Source organism: Tachyglossus aculeatus, chromosome 3, assembly GCF_015852505.1.
Source record: "Tachyglossus aculeatus isolate mTacAcu1 chromosome 3, mTacAcu1.pri, whole genome shotgun sequence".
Taxonomy (NCBI): domain Eukaryota; kingdom Metazoa; phylum Chordata; class Mammalia; order Monotremata; family Tachyglossidae; genus Tachyglossus; species Tachyglossus aculeatus.
In genome coordinates, this window is record NC_052068.1 from 40,228,566 (window position 1) to 40,246,527 (window position 17,962).

Below are 17,962 nucleotides of genomic sequence, written 5' to 3' on the forward strand. Positions count from 1 at the left end.
AATTAATTCATTCATTCAATTGTATTTATTGAGTGCTTACTGTGTGCAGAGCACTGTACTAAGCACCTGGGAAGTACAAGTTGGCAACATATAGAGACGGTCCCTATCCAACCACCGGCTCACAGTCTAGAAGGGAGAGTCAGAGAACAAAACAAAGCATTCTGTTGTATTGTACTCTCCCTGGTGTTTAGTACAATACTCTGCACATAGTAAACACTCAATAAATACCATTGATTGATTGATTGATTAATTGATTGATGATCTAGATGAAGCAGCATGGTCTAGTGGAAAAAGCACTGGCTCGGGAACCAGAGGACCTGGATTCTAATTCCTGCTTTGCCAAATGCTCACTTTGTGACCTTGAGAAAGTCACTTCTCTGTTCCTCAACTCTCCTGTTCTCCCTCCTACTATACTTCACTCTACTGCCCGGATTATCTTTCTACAGAAAAGCTCTGGGCATCTCACCCACTCCTCAAAAATCTCTAGTGGTTGCCTATCAACCTTCGTATGAAACAGAAACTCCTCACTACTGGCTTGAAAGCTCTCCATCACCTTGCCCCCAACTACCTCACGTCCCTTCTCTCCTTCTACAGCCCGACTCACACACTGCACTCCTCTGCTGCTAACCTCCTCACTGGGCCTTGTTCTTGTCTGTCCCGCCGTCGACCCCCGGCCCATGTCCAACCTCTGGCCTGGAATGCCCTCCCTCCTCACATCCACCAAACTAACTCTCTTCCCCCCTTCAAAGCCCTACTGAGAGCTCACCTCCTCCAGGAGGCCTTCCCAGACTGAGCCCCCTTTTTCCTCTGCTCCTTCTCCCCTTCCCATCACCCCTACTCCCTCCCTCTGCTCTACTCCCTTCCCCACCCCACAGCACTTGTTTATAATTGTACATATTTATTATCCTATTTATTTTATTAATGATGTGCATATAGCTATAATTCTATTTACTTGGATGCTATTGATGCCTTTCTACTTGTTTTGTTTTGTTGTCTGCCTCCCCTTTCTAGACTGTGAGCCGTTGTGGGGTAAGGATTGTCTCTGTTGCCGAATTGTATTTTCCAAGCACTTAGTACAGTGCTCTGCACACAGTAAGAGCTCAATAAATGCTATTGAATCAATGAATGAATGAATGAACGAACCCCATGCGGAACACAGACTGAGTCCAACCTAATTCAGTTGTACCTACCCCAGGGCTTAGAGCAGTGTTTGACATGTAGTAAGTGCTTAACAAATACAATTAGAAAAATCAGGCCATTCAAATAATATTTAGGTCTTAATTGGATGGGTATTTGAAAGATACATTTTTTTTCTTTATGGTCGGGAAAAGCTGGACAATTTTAGGCCTAAATTATCTAGATAATTTACTTGTGTTAATGTTTTTCCACTGTCCACATTTGGTCTTTGATTTTTGCAATTAGGTCATAGTGTTGGTTTGATGCACTCTACTATTCAGGGTAGAACTATTACCTGTTTTCTAAAGGCTCCAGAGAGTCTTCTACTTTCCTTGGCAATATATATCAGGAATTTTTGCTCTGACCACCTTAAGTTCCTTCTGCTTTTTAATTTACGATGATCTTACTTGTCCTGTCCTTAATAGTAACAGAGAGAGAAGGAGTATGGCCAAGGGGAAAGTGCCTGGGCCTGGGATTCAGAACACATGGATTCTAATCCCAATTCTGCCACTTGGGTGACCTTGATCAAGTCACTTAACTTCTCTGTGCCTCAGTTTCCTCATCTGTAAAATGGGAATTAAATCCTCCTCCCTCCTACTTACATTGTGATCCCCTCAGGGGGGGAAGGACTGTATCTGGCCTGATTAAATTGCTTCTACTCCAGTGCTTAGTAATAATAATAATAATAATGATGGTATTTGTTAAGGGCTTACTATGTGCAAAGCACTGTTCTAAGCACTGGGGGGGATACAAGGTGATCAGGTTGTACCACGTGGGACTCACAGTCTTAATCCCTGTTTTACAGATGAGGTAACTGAGGCACAGAGAAGTTAAGTGACGTGCCAAAGTCACACAGCTGACAAGTGGCAGAGTTGGGATTAGAACCCATTACCTCTGACTCCCAAGTACATGCTCTTTCCACTGAGCCAAGCTGCTTCTCTAGTACAGTGTGTCACACATAGTAAGCACTTAAATGCAATAACAATCAATCAATCATATTTATTAAGAGCATATTGTGTGTAGGGCACTGTACTAAGAGTTGGGGAGAGCATTCATTCAATTGTAGTTTTTGAGCACTTACTGTATGAATAATAATAATAAGAAGAAGAAATAATACTACTAATAATACTACGAAGAAAACTGTACTAAGCGCTTGGGAGAGTACAATATAACAATGAACAGACATATCCCCTGCCCACAATGAGCTTATAGTCTAGATGGGGAGACAGACATTAATGTAAATAAATAAATTATAGATATGTACATAAGTGCTTTGGGATTTGGGGGGGTGAATAAAGGGATGATTAAATGAGTACAATATAACAGAGTTGGTAGACACATTTCCTGCCCACAATGAGCATAATAATTAATGATAATAATGGGGATTTAATATACATTCTCCCTCCTAGTTTGACTGTAAATTCCCTGTGGGACAAGGACTGGGTCTAACCTATCTCATACTACCGCAGGCATAGTACCGTACTTGAACAATTAAAATTCTACAGTTATAATTAGGGAGCTGACCACAGACAGTCGAATATACTGTAGTATACCTAAACAATGAGAAGCAGGATGGCTTAGAGAAAATTGCACGGGCTTGAGAGTCAGAGGATGTGGGTTCTAATCCTGCCTCCACCACGACTGCTGTATAACCTTGGACAAACCACTTAACTTCTCTCTGCTTCAGTTACCCCATCTGTAAAATGGATATTAAGACTGTGAGCCCCACGTGGGACAACCTGAATACCTTGTATCTACCCGGTGGTTAGAACAGTGTTTGGCACATAGTAAGCACTTAATAAATACAATTATTATTATTATTGTTATTAAAAGCAAGAATTGAAGCCAATGCCCAATTTATCTCCTTTAGGCTTTGAGGGGTGGAGTTAAGTGTCTGTTAAAGCCACTCTGGGTCATTTGCATTAAAGACTACTCTGCAGTAGGAAAGTCCAGCTGCCTGGTTCAGAGTTCCTGGGTCCTTGAGTACCTGCGCCTTTCTGGTGACAGGGGTACTTCATCATCATCATCAATCATATTTATTGAGCGCTTACTATGTGCAGAGCACTGTACTAAGCGCTTGGGAAGTACAAATTGGCAAAATATAGAGACAGTCCCTACCCAACAGTGGGCTCACAGTCTAAAAGGGGGAGAAAGAGAACAAAACCAAACATACTAACAAAATAAAATAAATAGAATAGATATGTACAAGTAAAATAAATAAATAAATATGTACAAACATATATACATATATACATGTACTTGTACTTGTAGAATTGGTCCTGAAAATTAGTGTGGCCTAGTGGATAAGGAGAACCTCATCAGATTTCTGGAAAGGGAGGGATCTGTCATCTAGTGCCCCTTGGTCATAACTCAGGCTTGTTGATCTGAAGTCCTGGTGAGGGGTGAGAAGAGTGGTCTTCTCCTGTTAATTTGAGGAGATGTGACATTAAGCAGTCATATCCTGATTGATGTGCCCAAAGCATCCTGTTCAAACCTGGACAGGAGAGCGAAGCCTGCGAAGGCAAATGGTCCTCAGAGTCTTGATGCCTGCTTGTACAGACTCTCACAAATGAATTTTATCTGTCCCCGGATGCCTGAGCAAGAGTCACCAGAATCACCCGATCCTGGGAGAAGGATTTCAGATTCGGTAGAGGGAGTAAGAGCTGGATTTATGTGGCTGAACAAAGTCATGAGGTATCAGATGTTTGACAGGAGTGAGCAAACTGGCCTTATCCGTGTCCCGCCACTGGGATTGATATTTAGTTCTGGGTGTATTTTTTATAACAGGATTTTGTTTGTCCGACTTCACTAGTGAAACTTTTCACTCTCTTTGAAGCTAAGCCCCCAGTTGGCCCTTTTCCAGAGTTTGTCCCCTTCTTTGGTAAGCACTATGTTCTCAAAGATGATGTTTGATGGCTCAATATGCCTTCATTCATTTCCTTCAATAATCTAGGATTTAAGATCTCTGAACCCACTCATTCAACACTTTCCTTTCTCTAAATGCCATCTCTGCTGCATCCCAGGTGTTGCTTATTCCATTAATTAGGTGACCTTTGTTGTAAAGATTGAAGGGAAAAGAAGAGCTTTTCCTCCTTAGGTCATAAGGGAAAAATGAGAGGAAATTTAATTGAAAGCTCCATGACTTGATCTCTTTCTATGACATGCACCTTTCTTTGCTTCCCAGTAGGTAGTGATTTTGAGCCACTAATTTGAACAGATGCATAACTAAACTGAGTCTAATGGATAAACATGACACATAAACTGATAGCAATTAGCAAAAGACACCCTAGAAACTTTCCAGAGTAGTTCAAGACCTAGTGATGGCAACAAGACCCCTAACTACAGACTTCTAGGGAAAGACTCTTCAAATGTAGGGACATTCCATAAATAGATTTAATTTAACACATTCTGCCACATGACTTTTTTTTTCTCAATACTGCTTTCCAACTTCACCTGTGAATGAAAAATATTTTCACTCTCTCAGTGCTAGTTAAGAAATAATTTCCAAAATCAAATACTAAATATCCCTCTGGTGTCTGGAGACCCAGTACAATATTTATTTTTGAAATAGCAAACAATGAATGTTTAGGAGAAAATCTGGAATTATTCAGAACTAGAGAAATCTGACAGATCAATAATTCAGCTTTAAATCAATTGCTGGTGTTTAGCCATTTCCATTTTATTCTTCAGATGGTAATTTCCATCACAGCTATAGAAAGATTTTAAATTGGTTGGGAAAATTGTTTAGAGCTAAGCAGCCATGGAAGAGCCATTTGCAGATGAGATGATGTTACAAACAAGTTTGCCTATTAATGAAAGCATTTTATTGCTTTGAAATGTGGAATATTGAGTTATACTGAACAGTCTCAGGGAGCTTACAAAGTGTCAGTATCTCCCTCTCTCTCTTTCCAGTCTCACATCTCCTCCTGCCTTCAAGATATCTTTACTTGGATGTCCTCCCTTCACCTCAAATTTAACATGTCCAAAACAGAGCTCCTTATCTTCCCACCCAAACCCTGTCCTCCTCCTGACCTTCCCATCACTGTAGACAGCAGAACCATCCTTTCTGTTTCATTATCCCAGAGCCTTGGTGTTATCCTTGACTCCTCTCTGTCATTCAGCCTACATATTCAATCCATCACTAAATTCTGTTGGTCCCACCTTCACAACATCGCTAAAATCCTCCTTTTCCTCTCCATATGAAGTGCTACGACAGTAATTCAATCACTCATCCTATCCCACCAGGATTAATGCACCAGCCTCCTTTCTGACCTCCCAACCTCCTGTCTCTCCCCACTCCAGTGCATATTTCACCCTACTGCCTGGATCGTCATTCTACAGAAAGTTCAGGACATATCACCCCACTCCTCAAAAAGCTCCAGTGTTTGCCTATCCACCCCTGCAACAAACAAAAACTCCTCACCATTGGCTTTGAGGCACTCCATCACCTTGCTTCTCTCCTTCTACAGCCCAGCCCATGCGCTTCCCTCCTCTAGTGCTAACCTTCTCACTGTGTTTTGATCTTGCCTGTCTAACCACAGACCTCTGACCCCACACCTCCTGCTTAATAATAATAATAATGATGGCATTTATTAAGTGCTTACTATGTGCAAAGCACTGTTCTAAGCACTGGGGAGGATACAAGTTGATCAGGTTGTCCCATGGGGGGCTCACAATCGTAACCCCCATTTTACAGATGAGGTAACTGAGGCACAGAGAAGTTAAGTGACTCACCCAAAGTCACACAGCTGACAATTGGTGGAGCCGGGATATGAACCCATGACCTCTGACTCCAAAGACCGGGGTCTTTCCATTGAGCCACACTGCTTCTGACCTGGAATGCCCTCCCTCCTCAATTCTACCCCACTTCAAAGCCCTTACTGAAGACACATCTCCAAGAGCCCTATACAGATTAAGCCCCACTTTTCCTCAGCTCCCACTCCCTTCTACATTGCTGTGACTTGCTCCCTTTGCCCTTCACCCCTCCCAGCCCCACGGCACTTATGTATGTACCTGTAATTTTATTTATTTGTACTTTTGTCTGTCTCCCCACCTCCGGACTGTAAGCTCATTTTGGGCAGGAAATGTGACCACTTATTGTTGTATTGTAGTCATCCGTGGCTCAGTGGAAAGAGCACGGGCTTTGGAGTGAGAGGTCATGGGTTCAAATCCTGTCTCTGCCAACTGTCAGCTGTGTGACTTTGGGCAAGTCACTTAACTTCTCTGTGCTTCAGTTACCTCATCTGTAAAATGAGGATTAAGACTGTGAGCCCCACTTGGGACAACCTGATCACCTTGTAACCTCCCCAGTGCTTAGAACAGTGCTTTGCACATAGTAAGCGCTTAATAAATGCCATTATTATTATTATTATCCAAGTGCTTTGTACAGTGCTCTGCACGCAATAAGAACTCAATAAATATGATTGAATGAATGCATAATAATAATAATAATAATTCAATCAATCAATCAATCATATTTATTGAGTGCTTACTGTGTGCAGAGCACTGTACTAAGCACTTGGGAAGTACAAGTTGGCATCATATAGAGACAGTCCCTACCCAACGTTGGGCTCACAGTCTAGTAGTTAAGCGCTTACTGTGTGCCAGGCACTGTACTAAATGCTGAGATGAATACAAACAAATTGTGTTGGACACAATCCCTGTCCCATTTGTGGCTCATAGCCTCAATCCTCATCTTACAGATGAGGGAACTGAAGCTCAGAGAAGTTAAGTGACTTGCCCAAGGCCCCGTTCTAGACTGTGAGCCCATTGTTGGGTAGGGACTGTCTCTATCTGTTGCTGAATTGTACTTTCCAAGCACTTAGTACAATGCTCTGCACAAAGTAAGCGCTCAATAAATATGATTGAATGAATGAATGAAGTGGTGGAGCTGGGATTAGAACCCATGACCTTTTGATTTCCGGGCTAGCGCTCTATCCACTAGCCTGAATTCATTGGATGACTCTGGATGAGCAAGTAGGGACAACAACTGTGGAAAATGAAGAGAAGGAAAAAGGGTTCTAGGATCACAGGAAATAAAGACGAATGGCATAAGAAAGACAAAACAGGGATCACATAGCAGCTGAGAGAGGTGGACATAGAACTTGCAGCCAGGCTCTAGAAAAGGGAATGAAGAGGAATCCAGCTGGTGGGGGCTAGAAGTCATGAGAAGCAGCGTGGCTCAGCTGAAAGAGCATGGGCTTTGGAGTCAGAGGTCATGGTAAATCCCAGCTCCGCCAATTGTCAGCTGTGGGACTTTGGGCAAGTCACTTAACTTCTCTGCGCCTCAGTTACCTCATCTGTAAAATGGGGATTTAGACTGTGAGTCCCCTGTGGGACAACCTGATCACCTTGTAACCTCCCCAGCACTTAGAACAGTGCTTTGTACATAATAAGTGCTTAATAAATGCCATTATTATGATGATGATGATGATGATGATGAGAAAAAGGCCAAACAAAACTTAAAACAGAGAGGACTGTAAACAATGGGTTGAGAATTTATCAATCAAAAGTCTTACAGTCTTCTAGGGGACCTGTCTGCTAATTCTGTTGTATTTCTCTCCCAAGCACTAAGCACAGTGCTCTGCATGTAGTAAATGCTCAATAAATCCCATTGATTGACAGTGATTAAGTGCTTAATCTGGGCAGATCACTACACTAAGTACTTGGGAAGGTACACTAGAGAAAAACAAAGGAAACAGATCTTGGTTTCTCTGCAGAATCTACTGGTTTCAGCTAGTATGATGGTATAATCCAAAGTTTATTGCAGAGAGTTAACTGGGCAGTTGTAATTGCATTAAAAATGTCGAAGCAATGGTGGTGTTCTGCTGTTAGAATGATGTAGGTTTCAGAAGAACTTGGTGTCTGAACTCAAAACGCAGGTATTACCAGGAAATTTGTGTATTTGTTTTCTGTTCAACCTTAGGTTATGTCTTGGTAGAACATTCACTGGAATACATTGGCCAAATTCAAAGGGCTCAGAGCAATCCGGTGTTAATCGTGCATATACCTCGGCAGAACATATTGTAATGAAACCTTGTTTCCAACAAGATGAACAAAAATATTTTGTTTCTGAAGAGCTTAGTGTTTTGCACCAGTCTGGAATGTTATGAATGTCTTGCCTATAGTGGAATCAAGCTTCCGAGAGCCAAGAAATGCTAAAGCATGTATAATGGAGGTAGTTATCAATCAATCAATTATTTTTGGTTGGATTCTTACTGTATGCAGAACATTATATTAAGCTCTTGGGAGAGTACAGTACAATAGGTAGACACAATCCCTGCCCTCAAGGATCTGACTCACTGTTACTGAAACATCTTTTGGAAAATAAAACTCATTTGTCCTATACATAACTGCATGTATGTTATTCAGCATAGGCTTCAACCTCATCTAGAAAATATTAGCATCTTGCAGATGCTTTCCCCATTAGAATGTAAACTACTTGAGGTCAGGGTTCATGTCTACTCTACTGTAATCTCCCAAGTGTTTAGTAGTGAGTGCTGAGAAGTGCCAAGAAGTTCTGAGAAGCAGCGTGGTTTAGTGGAAAGAGCCCAGGCTTGGGAGTCAGAGTTTATGAGTTCTAATCCCAGCTCTGTCACTCTTCTGCTGTGTGACCTTGGGTGAGTCACTTCACTTCTCTGTGCCTCAGTCCCCTCATCTGTAAAATGGGGATTAAGACTGTGAGCCCCATGTGGGACAACCTGATCATCTTGTGTCACCCCAGTGCTTAGAACAGTGTTTCCCACATCGTAAGCGCTTAACAAATGCCATAGTTATTATTAGTAGTAGTACAGTGTTCTTCTCAAAGGAAGGACTCAATAAATACCACTGATTGATTGATTTTTAGAACAAATATTTTGTTGCTCAAACAATTCTCTTTATTGAATGGAAAATATGAAGATGACATGGAGACCAACAGAGGAGCCTTAGTCCAGTCTCAGAGACATCAAACCTGAGATCATTCTCGAGGGAAATGATCACCAGGCTTGTGGTTTTTTGCTTCACCATTGGTACTGTATTATCTTTGCCAGTCCTGGTCCCATGAGGTCCCATTCTGCCCTTCTCTCTCCATCCAAACCGCTACCTTGCTGGTTCAATCTCTCATCCTATCCCGACTGGATTACTGCATCAGCCTCCTCTCTGATCTCCCATCCTCTGGTCTCTCTCCACTTCATTCTATATATCACTCTGCTGCCCGGATTATCTTTGTACAGAAACACTCTGGTCATGTCACTCCCCTCCTCAAAAATATCCAGGGGTTACCTGTCAACCTACTTCCCAAGTGCTTAGTACAGTGCTCTGCACACAGTAAATGTGCAATAAATACGATTGAATGAATGAATGAACCAAGTGAGCAGGCATGCAGGACTATGGTACATTGTGAGGTTCACACAATACTTTTCCACACAAAGCTGATCTGGGTCACTTTTTCAGTTGTCTTCTCTCTTTCTTCTCCTCCTACACTCCAGCTCACACGCTTTGCTCCTCTCAAACCGAACTACTCATTGTACCTCACTCTCGTCTTTCTCATTGCTCATGTCTTGCCTTGCTGGATTGATCAATTGGTATTTGTTAAGTGCTGACTATGTGCCTGGCACTGTACAAAGTGGTGGGGTAGATATTAGATAATAGGGTCAGACACAGTCCTGTCCCACATAGGCCTCACAGTCTTCATCCCCATTTTACAGATGAGGGAACTGAGGCACAGAGAAGTTATGTGACTTGCCCCAGGTCACACAACAGACAAATGGTGGAGCCAGGATTAAAACCCATGTCCTCTGACTTCCAAGTGCATGCTCTTTCCACTAAGCCATGTTTCCTCCACTGCTCTCCCCGTTCATTCATTCATTCATTCATTCATTCATTCATTCATTCAATCATATTTACTGAGCGCTTAGTGTGTGCAGAGCACTGAACTAAGCATTTGGGAAGTACAAGTCGGCAACATATAGAGACGATCACTACCTAACAACGGGCTCACAGTCTAGAAGGGGGAGACAGGCAACAAAACAAAACATGTAGACAGGTGTCAAAATCATCAGAACAAATAGAATTATAGCTATATGCACATCATTAACAAAATAAATACAGTAGTAAATATGTACATGTAAAATAAAGTAATAAATATGTACAAATATATACAAGTGCTGTGGGGAGGAGAAGGAGATAGGGTCGGGGGGATGGGGAGGAGGAGAGGAAAAAGGGGGCTCAGTCTGGGAAGGCCTCCTGGAGGAGGTGAGCTCCCAGTAGTCCTCCTTAAATCACATCTCCTCCAGGAGGTCTTCCTTGATTAATCTCTCATATTCATTCAGTCACATTTATTGGATGCCTACTGTGCCCTTAGCTCAGTACTAAGCACTTCTATCTCTCCTCTATATCACTTACAGATGCCACTTCAGCACTTCACATTACCTGAACACATTGGTAGATCCTCACACCAATAGCACTTGTGTACATGTCTTTGTACTCTATTACTTCTTCAAATTAATTATTAATTTTTACAACATTAAGTACTTACTATGTCCTATGTGCCAGAGTAAGTACGAAGTATAAGTTCAGACACAGTGTCTTACAAGGGGATCAAAATCAATCGTACCACCATTTTACAGGTAAGGAAACTGAGGCACAGTGAAATTAGTACAGTGCTCTCTGCACACAGTAGGTGCTCAATAACTGTGATTGATTGAACCTTGCCCCATGTAACCTCCTTGATTGGAAAAAATAAATGTAATGATTCTACCTAAAGCTTAAAGGCCACTGTGTGCCTTGTTTATAAAATACCAAACCAGGGTGGATGAGAAACAGAGAAGAAGCAGTTAAGAAGTGAGATGGATGAATGAGAGTAGGGTGGGAGGGAGGTGCAGAGGATATGAGTGAAAATGAAGAGTGTAAAAGGACGACCGCATCTCTCCCACAGCCGTGCAGGAACAACTTAAATGGAGGAGGGAAAGAAGAGACAGTCTTTGGGTGAATGTCAGAGGAATGGGCTGAATTAGTAACAGAGGGAAGGGAAAATGAGAGGAAGAAAGGACAGTGAGAAAGGATGAAGCAGAGGAAGGAAAAAGAAATGCAGAGCATGCTCCCTTCCCATATTCCCAGGTTAGCATTATCCTTTTGATGGGCTAACACCCAAAGGCATCACCCTCCACCGCCTCGCTCCGAGCCCACAATAAGTGGGTTTTTGGTCAGATATCATCTGGGAAAAGAAATCAATAGGAGTTGTTCCTGTGATCTAGTTCATCAAACCTCATAACAAAGTTTGACAGATTTTTATTGACATACATTAAGTTTCCCAGGGCACAAGCTAAATATTTGCTGGATATAAACGCCAGTAGACATTTACCAAATGCCATTTTCTTTTTAAACTTCACTAAAGGCTAAATCTCTTCATTCTTAATCCTTCTGTAGCCATGGTAATTTGGGAGAAAATGAACAAGTGTGGAGTCAATCTAGACAGCTTAGAGCCGCCCTTCACGTTTTTCAATAACGACAGGGGTGAAACTAATGAGGATTTTATTTTCCCTATATTCACTGAGAGACATAGTTCATTCAGGGTTATTATGAAGACTAAATTAGATAGAGGGTGGTCTTTATTTTTGCTGAAAGAACATTTATTTAGTTAACAGGCCTTTTCTTTCTTGAGCCCCAATGTATTTTTCATTGTACCTAGGAGCATAAGATTAATCATTTTAATTTGTAGCACTTTTGTTTTAGCTAAAATATTGATGGTGTAGTTAAGGTGCTGATTTTACAGATAAAAATGAAATTATACATTGTCTAATGCACACTGATATTAAAGGGAATGTCAGCATCCAAACACAGGCCAGTACATTCTCCCAAACGTTTAGTGCAATGTTCTACACACAGTATCCTCTCAATCAATGTGATTGATTGATGGTTTGAATAGGATTGGTAACCCACAGGAGTCCTGATATATGAAAGAAATTCCACTTTATTGTTGTTGTTGTCTTATGCTGTCGAGTTGTGTTCGACACATAGCAAATCCATGGACACATCTCTACCAGAATAATAATAATAATGGCATTTTATTAACCGCTTACTATGGGCAAAGCACTGTTCTAAGCTCTGAGGAGGTTACAAGGTGATCAGGTTGTCCCACGTGGGGCTCACAGTCTTAATCCCCATTTTCCAGATGAGGGAATTGAGGCGCAGAGAAGTTAAGTAGCTTGCCCAAATTCACGGAGCTGACAATTGGCTGGGCTGGGTTTTGAATCCATGACCTCTGACTCCAAATCCTATACTCTTTCCACTGAGTCATGCTGCTTTTCTATCTAGCCACCCTCCATCTGCAATCGTTCTGGTAGTGGATCCTTAGTGTTTTGGGTATAATTATGGAAGCAGTTTACCACCGCTTCCTTCTGCGCAATAAACCTGTCTCCACCCTCGACTCTCTTCCATGTCGCTGCTGCCCAGCACGGGTGAGTTTTGACTTGTAGCAGATTGCCTTCCACTCACTAGCCACTGCCCAAGCTAGGAATGGAATGGATATGCCTCTGCTTAACTCTCCCTGCCATAGTTGAGATTGGTAGAGTACTGGAAACCCTCCAGGTGTGACCCTGAGAGGTGAGCGAGGGATTATAGATTAGGAATAAAAGAAGATCCAGAACCAAACCCCGAGCCAACTTCAGCAGCGTGGCCTATTTAAATATATAATGACCGGCAATTCCTTGTTTCTAGAAGACAGGCTATTGATCTCAATTAATAACTGCATTGTCTCAATCACACCCACATACACATGTAACTTCCCAAGCGCTTAGTACAGTGCTCTGCACATAGTAAGCGCTCAATAAATACGATTGATGATGATGATGATGATGTAACTGGCAATACATGCATAATAGAAACTTCATATTTGGGGGGAGAATTGCTCAGATAAAAAATCCAGTGAAGCAGCACTACAAAGACCAGCCTTTATGCAGCTGGAAAATGTGACATAATCATTACTATTTACTGAGCTCTTACTTTGTATAGAGCTCTGTACTGAGCACTTTGGAGAAAGTACAGTGCAACGGAGTTGGTAGGCGTGATTCCTGCCTGCAAGGAGCAGACAGTCTACAGGGCAACGTCTGTACATCATCTGCTCTCATCTGCTGACCAGGCTGGCTTCCCTTTTTCCATGCCCGCTATCACCAGCCTCACTACCATAGGAGTACCAGTCTAAAATAAAATCAAATCAATAAATACGATTGAATGAATGAACGAATGAATGAATAAAAGGCACTACCTATGTCACATTTACAAGTTGAGTAGGGTGGGAGAGGAGAGTGACAGTTTCTCACCCAGGATGCTTTTTATCTGAAGTGGTGAGGTGTCTAGACATTACCCCAATGAGCTCTTATGCATTCTTACCATTGATACTTCTGATTTATTGCATTTTAACCAGTTACCCTGTCACCCTGATTACATTGAAATTATTCTATGTGTCTATCCATGTAGGCTGATTTTATGGGCCAAGGATGGTGTCTTAATTGTATTAATAATAATAATAATGTTGGTATTTGTTAAGCATTTACTATGTGTCAAGCACTGTTCTAAGCACTGGGATAGATACAAGGTTATCATGTTGTCCCACGTGGGGCTCACAGTCTTAATCTACATTTTGCAGATGAGGTAACTGAGGTACAGAGAAGTTAAATGACTTGCTCAAAGTCACACAGCTGACAAGTGGCAGAGTTGGGATTAGAACCCATGACCTCTGACTCACAACCCTGTGTTCTTTCCACTAAACCACGTTGCTTCTCATAATATGTGATTATGTAAAATCATACGTGATTTTACATAATCACTACAACATTTAGTCTGTTGCTTTGAAAAGGATTTTGTAAGTGGTCAAAAGATGTTAGTGATAATGGAATAATATGCACCCAACATTTTCATATTTTTGTTATGAGCCACTTGTAGATTGCTCTTGGTGACTAAAGTAGATTTTTCACACAGGTCTCACAAGATATCTTCAGGATAGATCTCTGTTCAGTTCTATGCTTGGTACTCCCTTAAAATATGAAGTCTTGTTGTGACCGCAAAACCTAAAACACAGCATGTGAAAATGATCTGCTTAAGGCAAGATGATTTATTTTAATGAGAGTGCATATTACACAAATTGATGCTGCCTGAAGCTCCCACCTCCCTCATCCTCTTTAGAAACAGTTTTCTTGCTACTGAAGAAGATGTGGGGTGGGTGTGTTTGATGTAAGGAGAAGCAGTGTGGCTTGGTGGCAAGAGTCCGGGCTTGGGAGTCAGGGGTCATGGGTTCTAATCCCTTCTAGACTCTGAGTCCATTGTTGGGTAGGGACCATCTCTATGTGTTGTCAACTTGAACTTCCCAAGTGCTTAGTAAAGTGCTCTGCATATAGTTAGTGCTCAATAAATACGATTGGGTGAATGAATGAATAATCCCGGCTCCACCACTTGTCAGCTGTGTGACTTTGGGCAAGTCATTTCACTTTTCTGAGCCTCAGTTTCCTCATCTGGACAATGGGGATTAAGACTGTGAGTCCCACAGGGGACAACCTGATTGCCTTGTATCTACCCCAGAGCTTAGAACAGTGCATGGCACATAGGAGCGTGGCTCGGTGGAAAGAGCCCGGGCATTGGAGTCAGAGGTCATGGGTTTGAATCCCGCTCTGCCACATGTCTGCTGTGTGACCTTGGTCAAGTCACTTTACTTCTCTATGCCTCAGTTACCTCATCTGGAAAATGGGGATTAAGACTGTGAGCCCCACGTGGGACAACCTGATCACCTTGTATCCTCCCCGGTGCTTTGCACATAGTAAGTGCTTAACAAATGCCATCATTATTATTATTATTAACAAATACCATCATCATCATCATGTAGGGAGAGGGAAGGTGCTGGAGGATTGAGTTGCAGGATACATTTGTTAGGGTCCTTTTCTGACTCCCTGAAAGTGCCCTCCTTGGATATCCTGAGGATCAGATGAAGCGACCTACGTCTAAATTGATTCTGCCTGCATTTCCATTCTCCCCATTATATCTTCACGAGCTGATTTTGTTACTGTCAACGCTACCCTTTCATTCAACACCTTAGGGGGCTCAACGAGCAACTTTTGGGGCAGTTTTGGATGAGGGACCCCACCTGGGCTGACTGATCCTGAAATATAACATGACAATTTTAGGGCAGTTGAAGATCTTGTCTCTGACTAGTGAGGACACCAGAACAGGCTCAGGTACCTGAGACAGCCATAGTTTGTTTGGCCAGCCTATCTATCCCTAATCTCTGACTGCTTTTAGGATAGGCATTAGCTAGTAAGAGCCTTGAGATCAGGGTCCAACTGTCTTTACTTTTGATATATGTTCCCACATGTTCAAATAAAGCTGTTGATAATGAGTTATATACTTATGTGTGTATATATATATATACATGTGCATTTTTAACTGATATCATGTGGTGAATAGTGACTGATTTGCTCAAGCCCAAGGAACCTTCCATTTTCTAGACTTTTTTGTATTTATGGGAGTTTGCTCTCCCCTCTAGACTGTAAGCTTGTTGTTGGGCAGGGAGCATGACTGCTTGCTCTATTTTATTGTACTCTTCCAAGTGTTTAGTTCCATGCTCTGCACATAGTAAATGCTCAATAAATATCATTGATGATCTAGGGGAAGCAGCATGGTGTAGTGGATAGAACATGGGCCTTGGGAGTCAGAAGGTTCTGGGTTCTAATCCTGGCTCTGCCACTTGTCTGCTGTGTGGCCTTGGGCATGTCACTTCACTGAGGTGCCTCAGTTCCCTCATCTACAAAATGGGGATTAAGACTGGGAGCCCTAAGTGGAACAGGGACTGTGTCCAGTGCAATTTGCCAGAATCCACCCTAGTGCTTAGTACAGTGTCTGGCACCTAGCAAGAGCTTAACAAATGCCACAATTATAATGATGATGATGATGACTGATAAAAGTTTGAGTGAAACTTGAGTGAATGAAAATATTCATTCATTCAATCGTATTTATTGAGCGCGTACTGTGTGCAGAGCACTGTACTAAGCGCTTGGGAAGTACAAGTTGGCAACGTATGGAGATGGTCCCTACCCAACAACGAGCTCACAGTCTAGAAGGGGGAGGCAAACAACAAAACAAAACAAGTAGACAGGTGTCAATACCATCAGAATAAATAGAATTATAGCTATATACACATCATTAATAAAATAAATAGAATAGTAAATATGTACAAATACAATAAATAGAGCAATAAATCTGTACAAGCATATATACAGGTGCTGTGGGGAGGGGAAGGAGGTAGGGTGGGGGGATGGGGAGGAGGAGAGGAAAAAATGGGCTCAGTCTGGGAAGACCTCTTGGAGGAGGTGACCTCTCAGTAGGGCTTTGAAGGGAGGAAGAGAGTTAGCTTGGTGGATGTGTGGAGGAAGGGCATTCCAGGCCAGGAGGAGGACACGGGCTGGGGGTTGATGGCGGAACAGGCAAGAATGAGGTACAGTGAGGAGGTTAGTGGCAAAGGAGCGGAGGGTGTGGGCTGGACTGGAGAAGGAGAGAAGGGAGGTGAGGTAGGAGGGGGTGAGGTGATGGTGAGCCTTGAAGCTGAGAGTGAGGAGTTTTTGCCTGATTCGTAGGTTGACAGGCAGCCACTGGAGATTTTTGAGGAGGGGAGTAACTTGCATATTGAAGCATATAAAATTATTGAAAGATAAATATTTGGATCTAGTCTATCTTCCCCTTTTTCCTTTTCCCGTATATTAAAATGAAGCATTTGGGTCTAATATTTCTTGGTGGTTAATAATGACAGGGGAACCTTGAACTTCTCATGGGCTCCCAACCATTAACCTGGGTAGACCAGTTTCCCCAGAATGCCATCTGGGCTGCAATTGCCGTTCTGGGATCTGGAGCCTCCATCCAAGGTGCTTGAAAGAGATCTGACTCTAAGCAGCGTAGCTTGGATAGAGCACCTGCCTGGGAGTCATAAGGACCTGTGTTCTAATCCTGACCTTGCCACGTGTCTGTTGTGTGACCTTGGGCAAGTCACTTAACTAACTTAGTTAACTAAGCCTCAGTTAACTTAGCTGTAAAATGGGGAGTATGCGTGTGAGCCCCATGTGGGACAGGGACTACGTCCAACCTGATTAACTTGTATCTACCCCAGTGTTTGGCACATAATAAGTGCTTAAGTACCATAATTATTACTATCTTGAATTTTGTTCAGAGAGCACATGGCTCTCTGCATGCTTATATTCAAGCCAAGAACCATGCTGAGGAGATTTTTTCCACCACTGTGACTGTAAGGCAAAAGTGAAATGGAGATTTATCAGTCACCTGGTTAATTTGATCTGAATCTCCATTTCACGTTTGTTGGGTTAGTGTTTCCCTACAATACATAAAGTAGCATTGTCAGGGCTATGATATCAAAGTCGGAGCCCTGAGCCTATCCCATTGAGGAGTCCCACCCTCTGCCCCCTAAAAGCAGGGTGGCAGGGAGATAGGAGTCTGGCCATCCTCCCTTACATCCATGCTAAGCCCACCATTCGCATTTCAAAAAAAGGCCTGGTAGTGAAAAAAGGCAAATGTCACACTCAGTACGGAGGGTTTGCATTTCTTCACATTCCACTCCCTGGGTATTATTTGGACAGAGTTTATGCCCCAGCCCCCCCATCCCCCCCATTCAAAATGTAAGAAATACACCCTCTTTAAATTGGCCGATAGTCTCTCCTTCCTTTTTTATTCCGGTTCCATATGTTTCTAAGCTTTAAGAGTTTCATGGACAGTGTAAGAGCTTTTGAAAGAACTTCTGGGGTTTTTAGATCCA

At 42.4% G+C, this 17,962-nt stretch overlaps 1 protein-coding gene and 1 non-coding gene across 3 annotated transcripts in view; one reads left to right on the plus strand and one right to left on the minus strand.

Annotated features, from left to right (window-relative positions):
- PRKG1 (protein kinase cGMP-dependent 1) overlaps positions 1 to 17,962 on the plus strand; it is a 1,213,342-nt gene that overhangs the window by 171,032 nt on the left and 1,024,348 nt on the right. The window lies entirely within an intron of this gene.
- On the minus strand, positions 12,625 to 12,762 carry LOC119926329. The gene has a single exon (XR_005450215.1). It is a non-coding gene; the product is annotated as a small nucleolar RNA SNORA7 (small nucleolar RNA).